Here is a 23,493-nt window from a genome sequence, read left to right on the forward strand (position 1 = left end):
ACAAAATACTTGATTTCAAGGCACTAAATTAAGCCATTTTAAGATGTTCTAAGTGGTATAAAATGCCACTTATCACACCCCCAAACTTAAATCGATGCTTGTCACCGCTGCCAGGGACTTAGTGTTAATTTTTAGTTTATGTGCTTGTCATCAGTGGTCGTTAAAGTTCACTGACTCGGATTTTTTTACTTTCACAGTTTATTTTTTTGTGTTTCAGGTACTCATTAAAATGGGAGATCCAGCAGCACGAACGAAAGCCTTGATGGACTTTTCTCAACCCAAGATCAATGACATTCAATCTAGCATTGTCCGGCCAACTATCACATCTAATACCTTTGAGATCAAGCCTGGAATAATTCAATGGGTGCAGAATTCAATCCAGTTTGGGGGTTCTTCAACGGAAATCCCAATATACACATTAGGGATTTCATTGAGATCTGCGACACCTTCAAGTTCAACGATGTTTCTGAAGATGCTGTGAAGCTGAGACTGTTCCCATTCTCTCTGAGGGACAAGGCTAAGAGCTGGTTACACTCTCTACCAGCTGGTTCGATTACTACTTGGGAGGATCTTGCTCAGAAATTCCTTACTAAATTCTTCCCTATGGCGAAGACAGCTGCAATGAGAAACGCTATTACTCAATTTGTGCAGCAAACGGGAGAATCGCTAAGTGAAGCTTGGGAGCGCTACAAGGAGATGCTTAGGAAGTGTCCTCATCATGGAATTCCTGATTGGATGATCATCACTTATTTTTATAATGGGTTGGGAGCACAGTCCAGATTCATGCTCGATGCAGCATCAGGCGGAGCATTATGGGCAAAGATCTATGAGGAAGCTTATGATCTAATTGAACTGATGGCTGCTAATGAATATCAGTATCCAACCCAGAGATATCCACAGGGCAAGGTAGCAGGAGTTCTTGAAGTGGATACAACTACGACTATCACTGCTCAACTAAAGGCGTTGTCTATGAAGATCGATTCTCTGGCTAACTATGGTGTTAAGCAGATAATTAGTGTTTGTGAGCTGTGTGCAGGTCCGCATGCGACAGAGCAATGCGCTATATCTAGCGACTCAGCTCAGTTTGTGAGCAACTTTCAGAGATCGCAGCAACCAGTTCCAGACACTTATCATCCTGACAACTGGAATCATCCTAACTTCAGCTGGAGCAACAATCAGAATGCGATGCTACAGCCGTTCCAGCAGTTTGGAAATAAGCTATTCAACCCTCCTGGTTTTCAGCAACAAATTCATGATGCAGGTCTATCTTCGAATGAAAAATCTAAATTGGAGGAGTTGAGGCTTATGTGCAAAAACCAGGCTCTTATATGCCAAATCCAGGCTAATTCTATCAAGACTCTGGAGAACCAAATAGGGAAAATTGCTAATGCCTTATTGAATCGGCCACCAGGAATGCTTCCTAGTGATACAAAAGCAATCCAGGAAAGAGGGAAGTTGAAGAACATATGAACGCCATCACCTTAAGGTCTGGAAAGGTCGCAAGCCCCCAAATTCAGCAAGGCGAAGAGCCTGAAAAATCTCAAAATTCAGAAAATGCAGTTGTGGCTGAAGAAGAAGTGCAGAAGGAAGCAGAGGTGGAACCAAGGAAGACTACTGTGGATCACACTTCTTATGAGGGTAATACAGGGGAGAAGCAGATCTATCCTCCACCTCATTTTCCTAAAAGGCTGTAGAAGCAGAAGTTGGATAAGCAGTTTGAGAAGTTTTTGGAGGTGTTCAAGAAACTTCATATCAACATACCTTTCGCTGAAGCTCTTGAACAGATGTCTGGCTATGCGAGGTTTATGAAAGGTATTCTCTCTCGAAAAGTGAAGCTCGATGACTTAAAGACTGTTGCTCTAACGGAGGAATGCAGTGCTGTGCTGCAACAGAAGTTGCCTCCGAAGCTTAAAGATCCTGGAAGCTTCACTATTCCTTGCACCATCGGGAACTTGTCGTTCGACAAGTGTTTATGTGATTTAGGAGCTAGCATCAATCTGATGCCCTTATCTATCTTCAAGAAGCTTGGTCTGCCTGATCCGAAACCAACATACATGTCATTGCAACTAGCTGACCGTTCCATCGCTTATCCATGAGGTATAGTGGAGGATGTCTTGGTCAAGGTGGATAAACTCATCTTTCCTGCTGACTTTGTAATTCTTGATTTCGAGGAAGATAAGAAGATTCCCATTATCTTGGGAAGACCATTCTTGGCTACAGGACGAACTATGATCAATGTACAAAAAGGAGAGCTTTCGATGAAGGTTCATGATCAAAAGGTCACTTTCAATGTGTTCAAGGAAATAAAGTTACCCACAGCTAAAGAGGAGTGCTTTAAAGTAGAGCAAATTCAGGTTTTGAATGCACCTCCGTGGAAGAGGAAGTTGGATATGCCATTCGATTCTCTTCGATTAGCAGAGCTGAAAATTTCTTAGGAGCTTTTTGAACCATTTATTCAAGAAGCTCCCATACTTGAGCTCAACCGAAATCCAGATCACTTGAGTTATTCATTCTTAGGTGCACCCCCTGACAAGGGGTTGGGATATATCTTTGATGATGTAGAGGGTAGCCGAACGGATCCTCCAGTACCTACAGAGGGTTCTTCTCATGTGCAGCAGGTAGTTGATAGGACTGGTGTTGGTGATGAGCAGTACATACGAGTAATTAGGCGTATGGAGGCCATGCACGATATTTACCGTCATTTTGCTGCAGATTTGACACATGCTTTGGGTACTGTTGTCCGAGACACTGGTGGCGAGGTTGATTGGCCACCTGATCCTCCACCCGACGAGGGTGACTCTCCCGCTAAGTAGGTATGCCTGAAATCCTTATTATTACCTTCAATGAGGACATTGAAAATTTTAAGTTTGGGGGTGATAATGTAAGGATTAGTTTGTGTGGGTCCATATAGATTCATATAGATTCATATTGCATGTTTAGTTTAGTTCATTCATATTTTTGCATGATTATTCATTTAGGACATATTTGTTTGTTTTCATATGATTTCATATAGTTGCATTTGCATGCATATTTAGCTTGATCCCTTAAGATGAACTATGATATTTGATAAGTTGATATTGATTTGAGTGTGGTGATGACGAATAGAGGGATGTTTAAGTCTTAATGAATTAATTTGCATGTCGGAAACAAATATTTTCACAAGTCTTATAGGGTTGCTTTTGATCTAGATCATGATCATACTTGTTGTTGTTGAGATTTAATCACTTGATTATATTTAGAATTTATGATATTCTCGTAATGACGTAAAAATACTGATTTTTTTATCTGGAGAAAAGCTTGGATTTCATTGCTAGTTGTAAGGCTAGACGTCAAGTGGCTAGTAGCTAGCTCATATTTTTATGAGTAGTCTAGGGTTGAATGAGATAGAGCGAAACGCACTCATTTTCTGCACTCATTCAGAAATTGTAGAAAAAAGGAAAAAAAAAGAAAAAGGAGAAAAAAAAGAAAAAAAAAGAATGTGTTTATGCATAATTGATCAAGAGTGAGCTCTTTAATACTCGAGTTATTAAGTTCTTGGGGACTTTGTGCCTGGTGACCTAAGGCTTTTATAGTCTAGGATCCACTAACCTAACGCTCGCTACATGGGTATTATTGTATAAGTCTTTTGGGACCTCATTCATTGCACGATCAAATAAGCATCTTTGTTATGTGTTCAATAATAGTATGAATCCTTGTATAACTCTAGTAGAAAGGAGGTGTTGTGAGTCATAATGTGTTTATTGTCTATCCTGTTTAGAAACTTTTGATTGTTTCGATGATAGATAAGTTATGCTTATTGATCTAGTATCGAGAGTATATCTGTTAAGCATCCACACACACACGTTTCTGGTTTGTGAGTTGGTTTGTGGGATTTATTCGAGCTCTGTTTAAAGTCATTGCATTCTTAGAGGCATTGGCTTATTCATTTGGTTATGGTTATTCTGAGGGGATCGATTGCATTATCATTTAGTTGCATTCACGTAGTTGCATTCACATAGTTGCATTCATGCATTAGGTTTATTTTGTAGTTTTGAGTCTGTTTATGCTTGAGGACAAACATCGATTCAAGTTTGGGGGTGTGATAAGTGGATTTTATATCCACTTGGAATGCTTTATTACAAGCTTAAATTGGTTTTTTGGACTCAAGTTTTAGGTATTTTGATGTGTTTTTGTGTTATTGCATTTCAGGTATCAGTTATATGAAGAAAAGAGCTTTTAAAGGAAATATGATGAAAAGTGATCAGAATTGGAAGCCAAGGCCATTGTCAAGTTGTAGAGAATCTCAATAGCTTCGCGTGGGCAGTTGAATCGCCTAATTCTGACGAGTAGAACTCAAGTTATGGCCAAAACAAGATTCATCAGAATATTTTCCCAGTCAGTAGCTGAGCGCCCGCTCAGCAAAGCTGAGCGCCCGCTCAGGATAGCTGAGCGCCCGCTCAGGGCGCGGCTGGTCGCTGATTTCGTTGAAAAAGCCTTTTTGAGTGGAATTTGATGATTTTAAGGGTCCAGGTCCACTAGGGGCGTATATATACTTAAAAAAAGGGTTTTCATCATCCGGAAAGATTGGGATACCAAGGAGAAGGCCTAGAAGCACAGAATAACTCCGAAAAAGAAGATCTTGTTTTCAACTTGTGATTCTTTGAATTAGTTGTAACTTTGGATGCTCATTTTCATTCTTGTTGAACCTACATCTTGTTTATTCGTACTTTAATTATTATTCAGTTTATTAAGACCTTGTTTTGTACCATGCTTTCATATAAACCCATGGTGGCGATGGGTTTGATTATGGGCTAATCGTTGTTATGGGGTTCTAGCGGATTTACTTATGGATTTCAATAGTTAATTATTTCGATATCTTGGTATGTGGTGATTGATTGATATCCTAGTATTGGTTGTGCTTATTCGTCTTATGTGCGTAGCTAACATATAAGATAGCGTGTTAATCTCTATTGAAGCGACAGTGAATATAGAGGTTTAGAACTTGCCATGCTAGCATAGGTTCATGTATGTGTATGCATGATTCGTAGGTAACTCTAACCGTTTGACTTGCCCTATGTAATCATGATAGATAACTTGTGCTTAAACCGTTATGTTGTCAAATTCTATAGACATATAGGGTTTTAATATAATTAGTGCCTATTCAGCTTCTATCTCTTTTGTGGATGTCTGGTAGAATGGTACTCGTGCAATGAAAGTTGGCGTTTATCAGTTTCGTGTTATCTGATTAGTGTTATCACCATCACATGCTAAGGTTAAGAACAAAAAGGCTATTGAATGAAGTATTTAATGAAGTTAGAATCCCATGTTTGTCATATAGAGTAATTCAACCTCAATTCTCTTAGTTAATGTTATTTAGTATAATCTCTTAGTTTAATCAAAACCCAATTTGTTATTTGTCTTAGCATTGAGCGATAACCATATATTGTTGCATAGGTGCATAAATTGAACTTAACCTAAACCAGTCTCTGTGGGAACGAATCTGATTTATATCTTATACTACTTGCGAACGCGTATACTTGCGTGAATTTTAGTGCGTATTTTCGCCCTAACAATATCCACTTTCCACAAAAGCCTTACTCCCCCTGGACAGGTGCATTTTCAGCTTACTCCCCCTGGACAGGTGCATTTTCCTTTGGAGTTGTTACCACAACTCAAGACTCACAAGAAGCATCAGAATCTGTCACTGACTCTTCAAGTTCCGATTCATCAAATTCTGATGAGCCAAATTCTGATAATTCTGGTAACTCTGATTCTTAAAATCCTGATGGATCTAACTCAAATTCTGAAGTTTCAGAGAGCATAACTACAGGGGGAGCATCAGAAAATGCTGATGGAGACAGCATGGATCATGGGGGAGGATCCAGTTCTAGAGATCAACTTCCATCTGCAAGGAAGTGGACAAAAGCACATACACCTGACTTAATAATTGGAGATCCTGAAGCAGGTGTCAGAACTAGAACTGCAACATCAAATGAATGTCTCTATGATTCCTTTCTATCTCAAACTGAACCAAAGAAAGTGGATGAAGCTCTTCAAGATGCTGATTGAGTGCAAGCAATGCAGGAAGAGTTAAATGAATTTGAAAGAAATAAAGTCTAGACCCTAGTGCCAAGACCAAAGAACAGATCAATTGTTGGCACAAAATGGGTGTTCAGAAATAAAACTGACAGTGATGGCATAATTACAAGGAATAAAGCAAGGCTGGTTGCTAAAGGCTAATCTCAACATGAGGGTATTGATTATGATGAAACATTTGAACCAGTTGCTAGATTGGAAGCCATAAGAATCTTTTTGGCTTATGCTACTCACAAAAAGTTTAAAGTCTTTCAAATGGATGTGAAAAGTGCTTTTCTCAATGGAGAATTGGAGGAAGAGGTATATGTTGAACAACCTCCAGGCTTTGTAGATCCCAAATTACCAAATCATGTCTACAGGCTTGACAAAGCACTTTATGGCCTTAAGCAAGCTCCAAGAGCATGGTATAAGTCTTTAGCTCAATTTCTTTTGAAAAGTGGATTTAACAGAGGCACAATTGACAAAACACTGTTCTACCTCAACCATGGAAAGGACTTACTTTTAGTACATATATATGTTGATGATATCATCTTTGGTTCTACAAATGCCAAACTCTGTGAAAGGTTTGCAAAGCTAATGCAGTCAAGATATCAAATGAGTATGATGGGAGAACTTAGTTATTTTCTGGGACTTCAAGTCAAGCAAACTGAAGAAGGTACTTTCATAAATCAATCCAAGTACACCAGAAATTTACTGAAGAAATTTGGAATGCAAGACTGTTCAACTACATCCACTCCCATGGCCACTGCAACCAAGTTAGATAAAGATACTGGTTCATCAGTAGATATTACTAACTACAGAGGTATGATTGGCTCATTACTCTATTTAACTGCAAGTAGACCAGATATCATGTATGCTACCTGTCTTTGTGCAAGATTTCAGGATGATCCAAGAGAACCTCATCTAATAGCTGTGAAAAGAATTTTCAAGTACCTTAAGGGTACATCTGATCTAGGATTATGGTATCCTAGAGAATCAGACTTTAAGCTAATAGGTTACTCAGATGCAGATTTTGCAGGATGCAAAATAGACAGGAAAAGCACTAGTGGAAGCTGCCAATTTCTTGGAGGCAGATTGGTTTCTTGGTTTAGCAAGAAATATAAATCAATTTCCACATCAACTGCAGAAGCATAATATATTGCTGCAGGAAGCTGTTGTGCACAGATTTTTTGGATGAAGAATCAGTTACTGGATTATGGGTTAGAATTTTCTAAAATACCTATTTACTGTGATAATCAAAGTGCTATTGCTCTGACATGTAATCCAGTTCAACACTCAATGACGAAGCACATCATCATTAGGTACCATTTCATAAGGGAACATGTGATGGAAGGTATGTAATAACCCCAATTTTGGAAATTTTTGAAACCCTTATGAATAGTGTTTTTGCTGAACGAGAAAACTTTTCATGCCACGCTATGTAGGGGTTCTGTTATTGATCTTATGGGATATTATTAGTACTCTATGAAGTATATAAGTGTATGTAAAGATCGTCAGAATCCAATTCCGAACACTTTGGTTTTTCCCGGAAATCCACAATATACGGAGAGAATTGAGTATAAGGTAACAGGATAAAAAGGATTTAAATTAAAGGATTATAAAAGAGGATCATAGAAGGAATATAATATATTGAGAAAGGTTAAGGGAACCTAAGTAATAAGATCCCGGGTATGATCCTTCAAACGATAAAACGAGAACGAAAGTTAAGCGAACCGTATAGCAGATCAGCGGTCATTAGGCAAACGATTAGGAAGTTAATCAAAGGGATTAATGGGAATGATGTCATCCAACCAATAGAAAGAAGACAAGGAAGGAAGGATGACATCATGTGGATGAGATAAGCATGACATGGGAAGGAGGAGGTGTGGTGGCTTTGTAACCACACAAATCCAAGGGCAAGAAGGTAATTCACTAAATCAAAAACAAAACCAAATCAACCAACCAAAAATCAAGACAAGGCAAAACACAAAATTCTTCTTCTTCTTCATGAAGCTCTCGGGTTCTCTTCTTAAAAAATGGAAGTTCAAGCTCCTCCGCTTATTATTTAGCAAGGTAATTATCCTAGCTTCTCCTAGTTAAGTTACATACTTCCTATAAGTTTAAGCTTCTAAATCCAAGCCAATCTTTTTCTATAAATCATCAAAGAAGATGGTGAATAGTGTTTTCAAGAACTAAAATTTGTGTTCTTGAAGTTTTGTTTAGATTAAGCTTGGATAAGGGCTTTAAAGATGATTCCAAGCCATCCCCTTGATTCTCCACTCTCCAAGGAAGGTATAATCTCTTAACCAAGCTTTGTTATTGAAAGTTAAGAGCATAAAATGAGTATTAGAGTTCATGAGAGGCTTGATGATTGTGTATGTAGAGATTAATGGGTTTTGGGTTGTTTTTGAAGTTGTAAATCTTGGTTGTTGATTAATGAACTTAAGTGTAGTTTAAATTCATGATAAAGAATAGTATAAATGGTTAATGTGGATTTGTTGGGATTGTTATGATGTGATAAGGATGGATGTTTGTTGTATGATGGATTGAGGTTGGATTTGGGGTTGATTTGGAATGGGTTTGAATGGTTTAAAATATTGGAAATCGCGTAAACATAGCCGTTGTAACGTCCGATTTTCTTTGGACTGTTTTTGTGCATAGCATTAGGACCCGAGAACCCCCTGCTAGATTGTGACCACTGCCATGTTTAGATAGCTCATGTTACGAGCTTCGTTTTGATATGTAGTTCGTTCGATTCCGATTTACGGTTTAGGAGAAACGACCGTTTCAAGTAACGGCGTTTCACGAACGAAACTTTTTCCCTCGCCTTACTTTGAAACATAGATTAAAGACCAAAAAGGGTTAATTAATGTATGAAACATTTATGGTAAGTGTGTTAGGCAGTTGGTAAGACACTCGCGAAGGAATCGCTTTAAAACTCGTAAAGGTTAAATTATTAAAAATGGTGGAGCCGAGGGTACCCGAGTGGCTTAAGCGAATCAGTGAGCGCAAAACAAGCGTTAGAGTCTAAGTTAGTTAAAGTATAGATTTACAAGTGATTTTGGTTTAATTCCAACTTACTTGTTATTTATAGGTTACCAGACTCGTCCCGAGCCATTCGTAACCCCAGTCGCTCAGGCAAGTATTCTATCCGATACACTGTTGTTGTGATGTAAATGTATGTATATGCATTATCTTGTGATATTGCATGATTGTTATTTAGCAAATGTTGCGATATATTGTAGCATGTGATATGGTATATATGCATGCCTGTTTTATATTCTTGAGATATATATCTGTTGGTTTATTTGATAATACCTATGCTAGAGGATAGTTGTATCTTGCATATACCCTTAGTATAGGGACCCAAGGGTGAAAATATTTTCTAAAACCGGGAGTCGAGGATCCCGAGTAGATTTAATATGGATATGGATATATATATATATATTTATATATATATATGGTTATAGTTTTCCAAACTATTAATCGAATAAGGTTTATTCGATAACTTTATTTTATTAATGAATATTATCTTGAATATTCATTCGAGGACTTATGACTCCTTTATATTATTTATTGAATATTACTTGGATATTCATTTGAGGATGTATGACTCCTTTATTTTATTTAATGAATATTATTTATAATATTCATTCGAGGTATTATGACTCGGCTTATTATTTAATGAATATTATTTGAATATTCATTCGAAGGCTTATGACTCAGTTTATATTATTTAATGAATATTATTTGAATATTCATTTGAGGATCTATGACTCCGATTATTTGCTGAAATATATTCTTTATTTTATTAAAGAATAAGGTGTAAATAATCAAACTTATTTTCGATTATTCAAATAAAGATAATACTTTCATATAAGTATATCTTTGGTTATTTAATACTCGTTTCAAGTATAAGTTTTAATACTTCTACTTCAATTATTTTATAAAGATTATTTTTTTATGAGAATATTATTTAAATAATAAAATTCAGTCATTTTCTAAATATTCTGGGGACTGATTTACTTCATTAAATCAGTTTTACTCCAAACACTCTTTAAAGTGTTTTCGAGTCTTTAAAATGATTTTCAAAAGTTAGAGCGGATCCCAAAACTATTTTTATATTTAAGATCTTCCTTTTAAAAAGGGGATTTAAATACTCGCTCAAAACCTGGGGGATCCGGCTCGGTGGTGTGTTTTATATTCGCAACAAGGTTGTTGTCTTGGTAAAAGAGTTTTTGATTACTTACCCAATATTCGGGAAGTAAAATTCTTGGAACAAGTTAATCCATTAACAGGCATCGCCTGGGAAATATCGGTGAGTTTTCCTTTCCAACTAGATACGACTTCTTGGTGAAGCCGTATCAACAAGTTTCTACTTGGGGAAAGGGGGAACGAGCTTTACGTTTCAGAGTCATGGATTTCATCTGAACTAGGAGTGGCATAAGTGGCCGAGTAGCGCCGGCCCAGCCTTATTATATTGGCCCAAATGGCCTGGAAGTTCCGCTAAGGCGGTCCATTCCTTAGGAGTTCAGTGTTCGGTTGACAAGTAAATCCGACAGGTTCTCCTCTACATGTAGAAAATGGTGGGGTTGTACTACTACGACTGATCATCGTAAGTGGTCTTCCTGGCGCGGCAAACTCCCGTAATGAGTTCATCATCCAATTGGATATTTCTGCAACACTACCCAGAGCACTTCGATAGAAAGGCTACGGTTGGGCGATTGTTGAGTGTTGGCAGGGTCAAGTTTTCAAAATGATGTTCGCATCAAATGAAGTATCTCATAACTTCATTTTATTTTGATGATATTTTAAAGGTTGAATCTGTTCAAGTATTATCTTGTAGTCTCATCTATGTGATGAACTTTTGAAGCTAATTTATAACTTGAACGGTGGTAGTTCAAGTAGTATTTGGGAAAGATATAAGTATATTGGGGTATCTTGTAACTTCATCTTTTAAACTTATATCTAATTAATAATTGTCTTATGAATGACAAAGATTTTCAGAAAAATGTTGAGACAAGGTTAGATATATGAGATCACCTTGCAACGATATTTTTTATACAGTTATACACTGGGACTTTGTGCATATTATGCATGGAAGAGGACTTCCAATATTTTGAAAAGTATATATGTATATATACTGAATATTTTGCGACTTCATCGCATTAAGATATCAAACTTGGTTCATTTCTTTTGACCAAGACTTTCATGAGTATTATGAGTAGGCTCATATATTGTTAATCATTATACATATTATTTTGGTGGGCTTGCTGCTCACCCTTGCTTTCTTCTTTCATCACACAACATCAGATATATAAGATGAACAGGACCAAGCTCCCAATTCGCAAGCGGATAGGAAACGTTCCGCAGCTTTCCGGAAGCGTTCAGGCCGCTGTAGCTGAGGTAGAAATTACCAATAGGCTAAGTTTTCAACTAGTAATGTACTAGACTTATGTATATTATGAATTGTAATAATGGCAAAGAAATGTAAATTTATTCAGAAACCTGTTTAAGGTATATTGGCATATAATTGTGGAATAAAACGACTTGTGATTATTTTTGGATATTCATCTCTGAGACTATAACTTGTGGTGTGTGTGTTTATTGTGGGGTCACAGTACAGAGTAGTTGATTATTTATTAAGATTGGGTGTTGTTAAGGGAAATGGAACTCGTGACAACCCGGATCCCCGACCCCGGATTTGGGGGTGTTACAGAAATGGTATCAGAGCTAAGCGTTATAAACCTCAGAGATGATGGGACGTTAAGATAATAAGTTCACTAAGATAATAAGAACTCTTGCCAAGTTCATAGTCGGACTACCTAACGTAGTACTGACAGTTAAAACCCTTATGGGAACCCTTATAAATGTAGCGATAGAAGCGTAGTTCGTTATCGTATATGGTAGCGGGACTCTGAACCCTGAAGTTGAGGAACATCAACGCGATGATGTTTTATTACTAATTGGAGATCGGATTGTGGATCCGATAGAGTGTCCTAATGCAGGACCGGATGATGTTGATATTGAGGATTTAGCGGTTGAGGATGTTGTCCTAGAAGGGATAGTTGTTGAGGAGGATCCCATGGAGGATCCTGACAGGATTGGACAAAGGACCACTGATGAATTGATGACCATGGTTTGGTCGACTACCAGAGGTAGGATTGGCCGGTCACTACCGGAGGTTCGTTCAAGTTTGTAAAGATAGTAGCCCCTTTAACGCGGCTTACTCGTAAGACTGAGAAGTTCAAATGGACAGAGAAATGCGAGAACAACTTTTAAGAACCGAAGCAAAGGTTGGTGACGTCCCCTATGTTGGCGTTGCCGGATGGAAAATGAGATTTTGTGATTTGTAAGTGACGCTTCGCATAAGGAATTAGGGTGCTTCTTATATAGCACAGCAAGATAATCGTGTCTGCGTCAAGACAATTAAGGGAATTTAAAATTTGATATCCCCACCCATGAGCTTGGGCTCGTGGCAATAGTTTTGCCCTAAAGATTGGAGGCACTACTTGTATGGAGAGAAGTGCGAGAATTACCTAAGCCATAAGTGCTCTAGTACATTCTTACGTAGAAAGAGCTCAACATACGCCAGAGGAGGCAGTTAGAGCTAATCAAGAATTATGATTGGGAGATTCTTTATCATTCGGGGAAAGCCAATATGGTGGCTGATGCCCTTAGTAAAAAGGAGAGACTCAAGATGGTAATGTCTTTTGGAGAGTTTATAAGAGATTTTGAGAAAATGGAAATAGTAGTGAAGGTAACCGGAGCCGGTACCGAAAAGCTGTTGAGATAGCAATACAGCCCGAATTATTGGAAAAGATCATATTGTGCCAGAAAAGTTATGAATGAAGGCAGAGAGCCAACAAATAGATCAGAGGTTAATACCGGGAAAGATGAGAAGGGAATAATGAGGTATTCCTACAGAATTTGGGTTCCAAATGTTCAAGAGCTTAAAGATGAGATCTTAGATGAAAGCTAGTTTAAGGAATAAGATTTAGAGCAAACCCTGAACGTGATAGTCAGGGAGGTCGCCATCAAGATAGAAGGAACCCATGACATAATGGAGTGGAAAATGAGGATTTTAACGTATAAGATAACCCCAAGTATGGGAGAAGGATGAAACATTTCATACTAAGGAAATAGAAAGTCGAGTAAGGAAAGGAGACCCGAGACGGTACTCCTATACGGAAATTCATGGACCTGTCTAAAAAGAACTTAGACTATTATCCCCAACCACCACCCTGAGGAGACAGTGCGGTGGGAAATTCTTTCAGGACCTTTAAATCGCTAAGCTCTCAGAGTTCCAAGGAACAAGCTGACCCAGTCGAGGCAAGAGCCTGGCTAAAGGAAATATAGGAATCATTTGAGATTCTAAATGATTGACGAATCACAAAAGACTGTTTTTATCACTTACCCTCCTAAGAGAGAGGCCACCCGCCGGTAAAAGGCCAAGGAAGGCACGGAACAAGAGATTATAATAAACTGATTTAAGTTCAGTCAATTGTTTTCGGGAAAGTAATTCCCAAAGATAAGGAGATAGTGTAAAAGCTTTAGAGCCAGAACAAAGGCAGACGAGTATGATAAATTATGAATCTAAGTTGTAAAAGTTATCAAGATTCGTTCTGAGGACACGAATCCAGAATGGCGGGATGTTTGGAATCAATGCTTATGTTGTGATGGTTCATGAAATAATGATAAGAGAAAGGGGAAATAAAAAGGAACTGAAGTGGAAAGGGATATAAAGGCAAAGGAGTTTGAGGTATGATAAGGGAGTCGGGTATGAGGAAACCCTAAAGACTCATAGCAATAGAAATAGAAAAGTATGTAATCGTCCGGATGAGAGTGATTCACCATGAGTTAAATTGATGGTTGAAGGTATAAGAGATACATATATTTTATCCCCTGTAAGTTGGGAAGATTCGAGGAAACCTTGAGATAATTCGAAGGATAAATAATGAGACGCGGATAGACTGAGGAGACAAGAAAGTAAGGAATTAAGAAAATTGGATGAAGGAAGTGACCTTCAAGAATGTGAAGTGTAAGACCGGTGGCTTAATACCCAGGAAGGGAGACGCCAGGTATGAAAGATATCCCAACATTGAGATGACTGTTGAGATAAACAACAAAAGTAAATAAGGAATTATTAAGAAGAAGTTCACGTTGAACATGACCAATATCTTCCAGAACATCCATGTTATCATTACCAAATCAAGAAAGAAAAGTGGATGACCATTGTTATCTTTTGGAGGCCATATGGATTGACCTCAATTTGAATAAGGATGCTATTATGAAGTTAGGTATAGACTATCGAGGTGGGAATGATTGAATAAGACACCCTTATCAGGGATATATGACTTGATTTATCCATGGAAGGATGCATGTACCTTTTAAAGGTGGAATTAAGGATAGAACATCGGTAACTTAAAATGAATCCTCAGGAAATGCATAAAGGTTGGAATTTCACCCTTAATAGGGATAGTATGAGTTTTGACAGTATGAATTGGAAAGGGTTAAGGTAACGATAACCTTTAAGAATTCGTGGAGAAATTTTCAGAAGTATATAGACAATGGTTCTAGTAATAGTAAATGGTATTTTGATATGCCCTGTATCTAGGGAATACAGGAGGAACGATTCAAGGATAACCTTAGAGGTTTTACAAGGAGAAAGGTAATATTCAAAATTCTCAAGAATAGAAATGTTGATAAAGGAAATATGACGTAATTATGATGTTGCCAAGTGGGGCACATGTTAAACCACGAGAAAGTATGGATCGAACCAGTAAAGGTTGAAATTGTCAGGGCAATTAGGGCCTAGGATAAAAGATGTTCTAAGTATGATTGAGAGTCAGTCGTGACAGTGATTAACCTCTAAAGATTGAGGCAATAACTTATGGAAAAATGGTGATATTTTTTTTTTTTTTTCTTCTTCAGATTTTAAGGAAAACATCTTCACATAAGCTGTGATTGAAATAAGGTAGAAAATTTATTTGGAGGTGGTTAAAATGACATTGACAGTAAGGAAATTTTACTATCAGGAAAGGCCAAAGAGGTGGCCGATACTTTAAAGGTAAGTGGATAATTATAGGCGCGTGTGCCAAAAGAATACAGTGATGATGGTTAAAAAAATGTGAAGGTTGTATTATGGTTTGGAAGATTGACATTCCTTCTGATGACTGTGCAATACCCAACCGTAATAGTAGTTAGTAAAGGTTTAATTCGTGTAATCGCCATGAGCGGGCTATCTATCTCAGAAGATACTATCTTGAGATAAGCCAGGACCATAGTTCAAAAAGGACTAAACAAACCTTTGAGTTAAGTCTTCTATTGAAGGCATATGATTAAGAATGGTATTAACCTGCTATCATTGCTTTGAGCGAAACTCTTCTGCAAATTTTATCTGCTTCATGTCATGAAAGTACGTCAGAGTTTGGAGTGTTCTTCATGAATTGTGATTGGTGGTTATGTTAACTCCTTAGAAGGATTTGATAAGACATGGATAGACTCCGTATGGTTAGCTATTAAGACTTCATGGAAAATGAATGACTACAGTGGGTCAGTGGTGGACCATAGTAAGGCAGCAATGATTCTGCGAGTAACGAGCTGATTACAACCGTGAGAGTTGTATTGGAATGGATGTTGAGATTGAGTACCACTAATCGGGTAGTGGTAGTGTATAAGTTATCATTGATAGACTAATTAAGTAGAGTATCTACCTAGTGAATAATTATTCTTTCTTATCAATAGAGAGTCGTATTATTATACAAGGAAGGTTGCGGTGCAAGCATAGAATTCAAGTAACGATGATGTCTAGAATGAGATCCCAGATTCGATTTTCGATGTCGAGGGAGTTTCAAAGGTAATTGTGTATAAGCTCGAGGAAGAGCATGGGTCCATAGAATGATGGACGGGATAGCGAAAATATTTAGGCACGTGAAATGCGATGCTATAATACTTGATGTTGATTAAATACATATATGTTTTGTTCTTCTATGACAAACCTCTATAGTTCAGAGGTAGGTTCCAAGCCAGATATTTTGTGACAGTATATTTTTTTTTCATATATACAATTCTCTTCAGTTCGTTCTTTTCTCTTCTTTTCATTTCATGTAAGCTGAGAAGAACAACCCTTCCAGAAGGGGAGGTATTGCCGAATGACTATCTATCTTTGTGATAGAAGCCTAGTAGGATACCACATGTTGTTTAATTGCTTGTCAAGTACTAAAGGCTGGCCACCTTCTGTACTAACTATGCAATATAACAAGTGTTCATGATCATAGTGATCTCTCAACAAATTCCTTTACTTCTATTTGATTGATCAAATTTTGGAAAATAGAAACAACTGAAAAAGGAGTAATAAAGTGGTGGTAGTATGCGGAATGGGAACACATTCGTGATACTAAGGTTGACGTGGTTATTAAAAGGTTATAGAACGCTAACAAGCAAAAGTATAACCCGTATAATATTAGGAACGGAAGGTAGTAGCGATTACGAACTGGAAAAGAATGGGTATTGAGAAGCAAGAGCTCTAATGATTGGAAGCTATGATGAGAGTCTGTGCAATAGACTTGAAAGAATTTGGAATGATCACTTAACACGGATTGAGTTATCTTACGACAATAGATCATATGTCATTATCGAGATGTCGCCTTATGAGATCATTGAGGGAAGACAATGTGGATCTCCCTTATGTTAGGATGAAGTTGTAGAGCGCAAGATGCTCGGACCCGCAGTAGTCCAAAGGACCAAGGATATGATAGATCTAATCAGAGGACGGCTGGTAGTAGCCCAAGATGGTCATGATAAGTATGTTGATTTGACACGAAAGGATAAAGAGTATGAAATAGGGGACCTAGTAACGTTATAGGTATCCCTTGGAGAGGATTGATGAGGTTCGGAAAGAAATGAAAGCTAAGTCCACGAATTGCTGGACCCTTGGATATATTAAGACGTATTGGGAGGATAGCATAGAAGCTAGCCCTAACCCCGAACATGTAGCAGGTCGTAACGTGTTTCACGTATCAATGTTAAGGAAGTGTAATTTAGATGCCAGATAAATAGAGGCATATGAGCGCATAGATATGCAACCCGATGTAACCTGTATGGAGCAACCAGGAAGGGTTATAGAGTGAAAAAGAACAAGTGCTTAGGAGAAGGATTATTAAACTAGGCAGAGTTTGGTGGTAGGACCACAATGTGGGAAAATTTACTTAAGAGTTAGAAGGTGCAATGCTAGGAAGGTATCCCTATTCATTTTCTATCTGATTCCGGGACGGAATCCTTTTAAGGAGGGGAGACTGTAATAACCCCAATTTTGGAAATTTTTGAAACCCTTATGAATAGTGTTTTTGCTGAACGAGAAAACTTTTCATGCCACGCTATGTAGGGGTTCTGTTATTGATCTTATGGGATATTATTAGTACTCTATGAAGTATATAAGTGTATGTAAAGATCGTCAGAATCCAATTCCGAACACTTTGGTTTTTCCCGGAAATCCACAATATACGGAGAGAATTGAGTATAAGGTAACAGGATAAAAAGGATTTAAATTAAAGGATTATAAAAGAGGATCATAGAAGGAATATAATATATTGAGAAAGGTTAAGGGAACCTAAGTAATAAGATCCCGGGTATGATCCTTCAAACGATAAAACGAGAACGAAAGTTAAGCGAACCGTATAGCAGATCAGCGGTCATTAGGCAAACGATTAGGAAGTTAATCAAAGGGATTAATGGGAATGATGTCATCCAACCAATAGAAAGAAGACAAGGAAGGAAGGATGACATCATGTGGATGAGATAAGCATGACATGGGAAGGAGGAGGTGTGGTGGCTTTGTAACCACACAAATCCAAGGGCAAGAAGGTAATTCACTAAATCAAAAACAAAACCAAATCAACCAACCAAAAATCAAGACAAGGCAAAACACAAAATTCTTCTTCTTCTTCATGAAGCTCTCGGGTTCTCTTCTTAAAAAATGGAAGTTCAAGCTCCTCCGCTTATTATTTAGCAAGGTAATTATCCTAGCTTCTCCTAGTTAAGTTACATACTTCCTATAAGTTTAAGCTTCTAAATCCAAGCCAATCTTTTTCTATAAATCATCAAAGAAGATGGTGAATAGTGTTTTCAAGAACTAAAATTTGTGTTCTTGAAGTTTTGTTTAGATTAAGCTTGGATAAGGGCTTTAAAGATGATTCCAAGCCATCCCCTTGATTCTCCACTCTCCAAGGAAGGTATAATCTCTTAACCAAGCTTTGTTATTGAAAGTTAAGAGCATAAAATGAGTATTAGAGTTCATGAGAGGCTTGATGATTGTGTATGTAGAGATTAATGGGTTTTGGGTTGTTTTTGAAGTTGTAAATCTTGGTTGTTGATTAATGAACTTAAGTGTAGTTTAAATTCATGATAAAGAATAGTATAAATGGTTAATGTGGATTTGTTGGGATTGTTATGATGTGATAAGGATGGATGTTTGTTGTATGATGGATTGAGGTTGGATTTGGGGTTGATTTGGAATGGGTTTGAATGGTTTAAAATATTGGAAATCGCGTAAACATAGCCGTTGTAACGTCCGATTTTCTTTGGACTGTTTTTGTGCATAGCATTAGGACCCGAGAACCCCCTGCTAGATTGTGACCACTGCCATGTTTAGATAGCTCATGTTACGAGCTTCGTTTTGATATGTAGTTCGTTCGATTCCGATTTACGGTTTAGGAGAAACGACCGTTTCAAGTAACGGCGTTTCACGAACGAAACTTTTTCCCTCGCCTTACTTTGAAACATAGATTAAAGACCAAAAAGGGTTAATTAATGTATGAAACATTTATGGTAAGTGTGTTAGGCAGTTGGTAAGACACTCGCGAAGGAATCGCTTTAAAACTCGTAAAGGTTAAATTATTAAAAATGGTGGAGCCGAGGGTACCCGAGTGGCTTAAGCGAATCAGTGAGCGCAAAACAAGCGTTAGAGTCTAAGTTAGTTAAAGTATAGATTTACAAGTGATTTTGGTTTAATTCCAACTTACTTGTTATTTATAGGTTACCAGACTCGTCCCGAGCCATTCGTAACCCCAGTCGCTCAGGCAAGTATTCTATCCGATACACTGTTGTTGTGATGTAAATGTATGTATATGCATTATCTTGTGATATTGCATGATTGTTATTTAGCAAATGTTGCGATATATTGTAGCATGTGATATGGTATATATGCATGCCTGTTTTATATTCTTGAGATATATATCTGTTGGTTTATTTGATAATACCTATGCTAGAGGATAGTTGTATCTTGCATATACCCTTAGTATAGGGACCCAAGGGTGAAAATATTTTCTAAAACCGGGAGTCGAGGATCCCGAGTAGATTTAATATGGATATGGATATATATATATATATTTATATATATATATGGTTATAGTTTTCCAAACTATTAATCGAATAAGGTTTATTCGATAACTTTATTTTATTAATGAATATTATCTTGAATATTCATTCGAGGACTTATGACTCCTTTATATTATTTATTGAATATTACTTGGATATTCATTTGAGGATGTATGACTCCTTTATTTTATTTAATGAATATTATTTATAATATTCATTCGAGGTATTATGACTCGGCTTATTATTTAATGAATATTATTTGAATATTCATTCGAAGGCTTATGACTCAGTTTATATTATTTAATGAATATTATTTGAATATTCATTTGAGGATCTATGACTCCGATTATTTGCTGAAATATATTCTTTATTTTATTAAAGAATAAGGTGTAAATAATCAAACTTATTTTCGATTATTCAAATAAAGATAATACTTTCATATAAGTATATCTTTGGTTATTTAATACTCGTTTCAAGTATAAGTTTTAATACTTCTACTTCAATTATTTTATAAAGATTATTTTTTTATGAGAATATTATTTAAATAATAAAATTCAGTCATTTTCTAAATATTCTGGGGACTGATTTACTTCATTAAATCAGTTTTACTCCAAACACTCTTTAAAGTGTTTTCGAGTCTTTAAAATGATTTTCAAAAGTTAGAGCGGATCCCAAAACTATTTTTATATTTAAGATCTTCCTTTTAAAAAGGGGATTTAAATACTCGCTCAAAACCTGGGGGATCCGGCTCGGTGGTGTGTTTTATATTCGCAACAAGGTTGTTGTCTTGGTAAAAGAGTTTTTGATTACTTACCCAATATTCGGGAAGTAAAATTCTTGGAACAAGTTAATCCATTAACAGGCATCGCCTGGGAAATATCGGTGAGTTTTCCTTTCCAACTAGATACGACTTCTTGGTGAAGCCGTATCAACAAGTTTCTACTTGGGGAAAGGGGGAACGAGCTTTACGTTTCAGAGTCATGGATTTCATCTGAACTAGGAGTGGCGTAAGTGGCCGAGTAGCGCCGGCCCAGCCTTATTATATTGGCCCAAATGGCCTGGAAGTTCCGCTAAGGCGGTCCATTCCTTAGGAGTTCAGTGTTCGGTTGACAAGTAAATCCGACAGGTTCTCCTCTACATGTAGAAAATGGTGGGGTTGTACTACTACGACTGATCATCGTAAGTGGTCTTCCTGGCGCGGCAAACTCCCGTAATGAGTTCATCATCCAATTGGATATTTCTGCAACACTACCCAGAGCACTTCGATAGAAAGGCTACGGTTGGGCGATTGTTGAGTGTTGGCAGGGTCAAGTTTTCAAAATGATGTTCGCATCAAATGAAGTATCTCATAACTTCATTTTATTTTGATGATATTTTAAAGGTTGAATCTGTTCAAGTATTATCTTGTAGTCTCATCTATGTGATGAACTTTTGAAGCTAATTTATAACTTGAACGGTGGTAGTTCAAGTAGTATTTGGGAAAGATATAAGTATATTGGGGTATCTTGTAACTTCATCTTTTAAACTTATATCTAATTAATAATTGTCTTATGAATGACAAAGATTTTCAGAAAAACGTTGAGACAAGGTTAGATATATGAGATCACCTTGCAACGATATTTTTTATACAGTTATACACTGGGACTTTGTGCATATTATGCATGGAAGAGGACTTCCAATATTTTGAAAAGTATATATGTATATATACTGAATATTTTGCGACTTCATCGCATTAAGATATCAAACTTGGTTCATTTCTTTTGACCAAGACTTTCATGAGTATTATGAGTAGGCTCATATATTGTTAATCATTATACATATTATTTTGGTGGGCTTGCTGCTCACCCTTGCTTTCTTCTTTCATCACACAACATCAGATATATAAGATGAACAGGACCAAGCTCCCAATTCGCAAGCGGATAGGAAACGTTCCGCAGCTTTCCGGAAGCGTTCAGGCCGCTGTAGCTGAGGTAGAAATTACCAATAGGCTAAGTTTTCAACTAGTAATGTACTAGACTTATGTATATTATGAATTGTAATAATGGCAAAGAAATGTAAATTTATTCAGAAACCTGTTTAAGGTATATTGGCATATAATTGTGGAATAAAACGACTTGTGATTATTTTTGGATATTCATCTCTGAGACTATAACTTGTGGTGTGTGTGTTTATTGTGGGGTCACAGTACAGAGTAGTTGATTATTTATTAAGATTGGGTGTTGTTAAGGGAAATGGAACTCGTGACAACCCGGATCCCCGACCCCGGATTTGGGGGTGTTACAAGGTACATTGGAATTGTATTTTGTTCCAACTGATCAACAACTAGCAGATATCTTCATAAAACCATTGTGTGAAGCTACTTTTACAAGACTGGTAAATGAACTTGGAATGGTTTCAGGTTCTTTCTCTAAATCTGCTTAGTTTTTATTCTCATGCATCAGACTTTATGATCAGTGTTTACAAATTGTCTTATCTTCATGTAATCTGTACTTAAATTGAAATACATTAAATGCTGATTGTTATCTGATGTGGATCTATATACTCTGATAAGTGATTTGAATGTTTTGTGACAATTCAATCCAATAAGGATAATTGTGCTAGATGCTGACCTAGTAGTCTTTAACATACTAGAAATCCCATGTTTGAATTAGTTGTTTATGTGAAAACTCATTAACACAAGCAAATTCTGATTTAGAGCTTAGTCAAATTTACTTTGTGTATCTTATTACTAAGTCACAAACTAGATTCTTGCTTCTCATCTGTCAAATTCTGATGTCAGTAAATCTTAAGGATGAACTAAATACTGATAAGCCTCACTTATCTAAAGAAAAGAAAATTGAAATCAAGTACTCCTTTGAGATCTAAAGTAAATATGTGGAAGGAAAGACCCAAGTGCATTGCTGGTATTAAGTAATATGCGTTAGAAAAGCAAATAGATTTTTCTTGGTGACTTTTCACATTCTCTGATTACTGGAGAAATACTCTGATAATAGCATAAATTCTGATAGCAGTTGTGACTCATTTACACTGAGAAACCACTGTGAAAAAAGAATTCTAAAAGATGCATAAAATGAGCATAAACAGTTGAGGTGGACTCATGCACAAATTTATCCTATAGTAGACTTCATTATCAATGACAAATTTTAAGTACTTTTCTTAGTTATGCCTTATTTCTAAGATATACTAAAGTTTATCAGACTTTAATCTTTATTTGATATTTTGCTAATGCACACACTATCACTCCATATGAATGATGAAAATTACTGTGGTGATTAAGTTGTTTTTGACAAACAGTTAAGTGTCATTTGCATAAATTCTGAGGAGAAGTTCTGATAAAAGTTTTGATGAGTAAACTCTGAAGAAACAAGTCAGTATTTGTATGAAGAATCATATATACAAACATTCACTTTTTGAGTACAGAAGCCATGTTCTGATAACTGTTAAAATCTGATAATAGTCAAGTTCTGATATTAAATTCTGATGGAAACTCTGATGCTTACGTGTCATTATTTTTTACTTGACTTATTTGTGGTAAATTCTGTAACGGTCATATTTAATCAGAATATAATTAGGTGAGATAAAAATAGTCATAATCATTTGGGTTAGTGGTAAACGTGTTTGTGTTGAACAACTGCATGTGCACAGTAATTATTACTTATTTCCCGTGCCCACTAACTCCTGCTTTAACTATTGAATGATTCACATATTTCCAGGTGTAAACTGTCTGCCATATTTCACGTGGGTTGTATAAATAAGAAAGTTAAAAGATTTTATAATCTTTTACCTACATCTCTCATTCTCTTATCTCTCTTATTTTCTCTCACCCACTAATATTCTCTGAAGCTCTTTTTCATACAGGCATTTTATCAAACACCTTGCAAACACTCTTTTTCTCACTTGATTTTTCACAGAAATGGCACCAAAAGATATTATTTTCAATGGAGCTAAGTTTGTTCCTAACAACTACTCAGCTAATCTCTCTAAGGATGAAGCTCCATCAGAACTTCACTTCATCCAAGACTTTTTGTCTCGAAGTGAAATAGGCTATGCACTGACTCAACC

The 23,493-nt window shown here is 36.7% G+C and overlaps 1 non-coding gene across 1 annotated transcript; it reads right to left on the minus strand.

Annotated features, from left to right (window-relative positions):
- Positions 1 to 618: 618 nt before the first annotated feature.
- On the minus strand, positions 619 to 725 carry LOC141669004 (small nucleolar RNA R71). Its single transcript, XR_012553306.1, has one exon. It is a non-coding gene; the product is annotated as a small nucleolar RNA R71 (small nucleolar RNA).
- Between the last annotated feature and the right edge of the window lie 22,768 nt (positions 726 to 23,493).

This window comes from Apium graveolens, chromosome 6 (genome assembly GCF_009905375.1).
Source record: "Apium graveolens cultivar Ventura chromosome 6, ASM990537v1, whole genome shotgun sequence".
NCBI lineage: Eukaryota > Viridiplantae > Streptophyta > Magnoliopsida > Apiales > Apiaceae > Apium > Apium graveolens.